This window comes from Mus caroli, unplaced genomic scaffold (genome assembly GCF_978045245.1).
Source record: "Mus caroli unplaced genomic scaffold, Mus_caroli_1 scaffold_2, whole genome shotgun sequence".
NCBI lineage: Eukaryota > Metazoa > Chordata > Mammalia > Rodentia > Muridae > Mus > Mus caroli.
Genome location: NW_028227257.1, coordinates 93,049,292 through 93,054,738, shown reverse-complemented (window position 1 = coordinate 93,054,738; position 5,447 = coordinate 93,049,292). Strand labels below are relative to the sequence as shown.

The 5,447-nt window shown below is 32.1% G+C and overlaps 1 pseudogene; it reads left to right on the top strand.

Annotated features, from left to right (window-relative positions):
- Window positions 1-2,477: 2,477 nt before the first annotated feature.
- LOC110289902 (olfactory receptor 10AG1-like) lies at window positions 2,478-3,421 on the top strand (annotated as a pseudogene).
- The last annotated feature ends 2,026 nt before the right edge of the window (window positions 3,422-5,447 follow it).

Genomic DNA, 5,447 nt, shown 5'->3' with positions numbered 1-5,447 from the left:
CCAAAAAAAAAAATAATAAATAAAGAAAAGAAAAGAAAAGAAAAGAAAAGAAAAGAAAAGAAAAGAAAAGAAAAGAAAAGAAAAGAAAAGAAAGGAAATCTAACTATGTATGTGTTGATAAAAATGTGGAATGAATATGAATATTGCAGATGTCATCTAAACCTCTTAAGATCTACAGTGATCCTGCTGACTGATAGATAAGAGATTATAACATTCATCATAAGTGAATATGAAACTTTTACAAACATACAGGTAAATTATTCAAGATATTTGTAGACTCATGATTTTATGAATTATTCTTTTAAGTATAAAGATATATGAAAAAAACTGTGAGAATCTGATATGCATGTCAATCGATACCTTTTGTCTTAGTGTGTTTCTTGAGATTTTGCACTATGAAGACATACACAGGTTATTCACTATAAATATTTTGTCATCCAGTGGTCCCTTACTTCAATAAATAATAGCTTTGAGAAAGTGATTCAGTGACTGAATGTTCCTTCCCAACCATTAATTTCAGTCCTCAATGCTGCAAACGTGTAGTGACCAATTTCTGATATTTTCTATTATAATAGGTTTGAATAATAACAAAACCAAATACTGATAATATGCATAAGGGGTAGTATTTTATTTAATTTGAGGTTTGTGGTATATTAAATTCATGACTTACAGGAAAACAGGGTTCTCTACAATTAGAAATTAACATGGGAAAGGAGTTATCCCCAAGGTAGAGGACATGCTTTGTTAAGTGGAAGTATGTTATGACAGTAGAATATATTTGAAAGAAGTTTGGTCTCTGTTTCAAATAAAGGAAGACATTTAAACTTAGAAAATCAAACTTCTTTATCATCTTAGTGTTATATGTTAATAAATCAAGGTAAGAATTATAATTCACCTAATTACAAAGAAAAGAGACTAATTTGACTGACAACAAAATTGTGTACCTGAAATTTTTTATTTTAATATAATCACATAATATATATATATTATAAAATTCCACCTATCTACAATAAAGAATGAAACGTTTGAATGAAGATTATTGACATAAGCCTGACATCTACAATTACCTAAATAGCTCCTAATGGCAGTATTAATATTTATCAGAAATGATTCTAAAAATGTTACAGAAATATTAGCATATCTTCATTTGGTTCAACACAATTTTGGCATGGAAAAACTCTTCTAAATTAATGCAACCATGTTTGTGTGTGTGTGTGTGTGTGTGTGTGTGTGTGTGTACATTTATGTGTATGTGTATGTATATATGTATATACATAATAACATATTTGTTTATATTTATCAAAGGACTTAATTAATTATACATTATATATAACAAAATTTATTGCTTCAAAAGTGATAACAGCTAAAACTCATAAAAATATTTGAATAAGACTAAATGACTATAGTATTTGAAATTTTTAATGCCTATATTTACTTGAAATTTCTACTGAATTAATTTCTCAGTATAAAAATGAGGACCAAAGTGTTTCCAAATAACTGGCATACACACATGCACACATATACACAGGAGAAAGGAGAGAGGAGAAAGAGACAGAGACAGACAGAGACACAGAGACACAGAGACAGAGGCACAGAGACAGAGATAGAGAGAGATTAATATTAGATGATTTAGATAATTTGGCAGATTTGTTTTAGCAATTTGTACACAAAACACTTACAGGAGCTGAGGAAAGAGACTGAGGTAGAATACTGCTGGCCTAGGAACTATAACGCTATGGTTTGTTATTGTACCACAGTAAATTAAACTGCAGAGTAAGTGCTATTTTAAAAAAAAAAAACTTCAATTACTATATCTTTTTATTTATGTACAGTTTCAAATCAAGAAATCCATAGGTCTGAAAAATATTAATTTTGATTACATAGATTTTACAATGACTTCCAAAAATTTTAAGTGTAAAATTGCATTTCATAAAATCTGGTGCTGAATTGATCATTTAAAAATTGCACAGAAAGACAACTAGGAGAATAAAAGGGAGTTAGAAATCACATTAAGACACTGAGAAAAGGACATTGAATATATTTTTTCTTAAGTTAATTTTTAAATGAATAAATCACATTTAATCACAATGAATTGCTTTGTGATAATCTTAGGAAACAATTTTGGAAGAAAATTAAAGACACAACTGATACAACTGAAAATTGAATCTTTGATTCAGAATTCTCCACTTTAGATATTTAAATAATCATTTAAAGATTAGCTTGTGTCATTATGCCATTAAAAGGAATATAAATTATATCAGGTAGAGGGTGCACAAAAGACAGAAGCATTTACTTTAGAGATATATTCAGTGAAAAAGTATACAAGTCATGACAAATTATGAGCTCATTAGTTACACACACACACACATACACACATAAATTTTCAACAAGATGAAGAAAGAAATATATTTGCTTCAGTTTCTGAATGATATATCAAGGCTTAGAATAAGGAAGTATACTTTGAATCATCCCCACAGATGAAACACACTGACATCAAGGAAGAGGACAATGCTTCCACAGTGACACAGTTTCTTCTGCTTGGATTTTCTGACCTTCCAAACCTCCAGAGCTTTCTGTTTGGGGTGTTCTCCATAATGTACTTGATTATGCTAATTGCAAATAGCTTCATAATTGTGATAACCAAGCTTGATCCTACACTACAGAAACCCATGTATTTTTTCCTGATCAACTTTTCATTTCTGGAAATCTGTTATGTATCAGTCATTCTCCCTAGGGTTCTGTACAGCATTTGGACCCAAGACAGAAATATTTCTCTTTTGGCCTGTGCCACACAAATGTGTTTCTTCCTAATGCTGGCAGCCACTGAAAGTATTCTTCTGGCTGTGATGTCCTATGACCGTATGTGGCCATCTGTAGTCCTCTGCACTATCCTCTGGTCATGAGTCCAAGAAAATGCAGGCAGCTGGCAGCAGGGTCCTGGCTCGGTGGCATGCCATTCCAGGTTGGGCAAACCTGTCAAATATTCTCTCTACATTTCTGTAACTCTAACCAAATAGAACACTTCTTCTGTGACATACCCCCTGTGCTTAAACTGGCCTGTGGAGACACTTCTGTTAATGAGATGTATGTCTATGTAGTGGCTATCCTGCTTGCAGCAATCCCTTTTATACTAATACTAACATCTTACAGCAAAATCATTGCCACCATCCTGAGGCTGCCAACTGCTGAAGGACGATCGAAAGCCTTCTCCACATGTTCTTCCCACCTAGTGGTGGTGGTTTTGTTTTTTGCCTCTGCATCTATTACCTACTTAATGCCAAAATCAACTCATTCTGCAGTAAGTGACAAATTCCTTTCTCTTTTCTACACCATCGTCACCCCCGTGTTCAATCCCATGATATACAGCCTTAGGAACAAAGAGGTAATTGCAGCTCTGAGAAGATTGTTGCTTAGAACATAGTTTCATGGTTTTCTACTCAAGTGACAGAATTACAATCTCAGGTCTCACTCACAGAGACTTTTCCCATATGTTGTTTTACATTGAGATGTTATTCACACCAAGCTAGGAACTTTGTTGTTTTGAAAGCTAGTATAACATCACTTTGCTTTGAAATACACTCACTGAATGGACATATTGTTAATGTATGATAATGAAACATTTACCAATTCAATTTTTTCTTTGACATTTTTTTCTTCATGTGTGTAATACATTTTCTATTCCGGTCATAACCCAAGTACTCCATCCAAATCCTTCCTTACACGTAGGTCTTTGTTTTGTTTCATGACCCATGAAGCTTGTCCTCTATGGGACAAGTTTAAGCGTATTTTGGCCCCTCTATTGAAGGATTTGACTCCTGCTCTAGCTGAATATTTTAGTTGGTAGTGTTGCTGACAGCAGAGTATGTTTCCGTCTCATGTTCCTAACTTATTGTTGACAGGGCAAGTTTCATTCAGGTCCAGTGAACTCAAGAGCAGCAGCTGTTATGAGGTCAATTCTCACTTATTAAGAATAGTTTGTGCAGCCATGTATCTGCATGAAAAAGTAAGCTGAATCAGTCTGTTTTCATGTGACATATTTATAACTCTAAATCACTTAAATTATTTCCCTCATCTTCACATTGTTATTTCCTGTTATTATTTTGTTTTGTACAATATCTGAAGTATTATAATGACATGTCAAATATTTCTTGAAACAGATTAAGTTAATTGATGAAGTAGTGAAACTTTCTGTGTTCTGACAGATTTTTGGTAAACTGAGAGACTATAAACAATGATATTGAAAGCAACGTTGAACCTAACATGTGTCTCTGTCATGTTAATGCATTCACACAACTCTATAATCGTCAATGAACTTACTTTCAAATCCTAGGATGCCATAATATATTCAATAATTGTACATCTATACTATAAATTTTATAGATATTGTAGAATTTGACTAATAAATGCCATGTCCAACTTTATTTGGAATGTATTCTTTCTCACCCTACACATAACAAAATGGCATATATTTTGTCTTGGTACTAATTTATATATTTTAACATACTTACTCCTAATGCCTTTCCTCTTCTGTCTCTCTGTGTTTCACACACACACACACACACACAGACACACACACACAAAGATATATATATATATATATATATATATATATATATATATATATATAAACATATATCAATATACAAATACTTACAAAATATAGAATCCACAAATGAAAGAAATGATCTTTAATAAATGACAGAAATTAAGCTATACATTTCTTTGAAATCAATAATCAAGTTTTGATTTTCAGTTCTATACATTTTTCTCCAAAGGACAATATTTATTTGTCTTCATGTTTGTAAACACTGCAAACATATCCATTGTGTACATATGCTATATTTTTCAGGTGATAGGTTTCCAAACTTACCTATTATGAACAGTGTAGCAGTGAATGGTAATGTAATAGTACCTCTGTGATGTTTTGACACATGAGCATTTAAACACTATGCTTAAGTGTCATAGCTTGATCATATGATTGATATATGTTCAATATGGATACAGTTTAATACTCATTTCCATAGAGGCTAGACTGATTTGCATTCCACAAATTATTCTTTGTCTCTCTGTGGGTGTCTCTCTATCCCACTATGTCTCTCACACTCTCTGTCTCTATCTCTTTGCTCTCACCAGCATTATGTATTTCTTTTCTTTATTTTTATGTTTTCTTTACATCTATTTGCATGTATTTTTTTGAGTTTATGCACATCACATGAGGTAAGGTGCCATGGGAAGTCAGAAATGTTGATAGATACTTTTGGACATTTCTTGGAACTATGGGAACTTATTTTTAATTGCTAAGTTAACACTCTATGTGTTATTTATTTTCTTAAATGACTAGAATTCACACTGCAGCAAGTTAAAATCTCAGTGTAGCTTTTAATCTATGTTTCTTTGTCACAATTGAGGTTGATTATATTACTGAACGAGTACTGGACATCAGAATT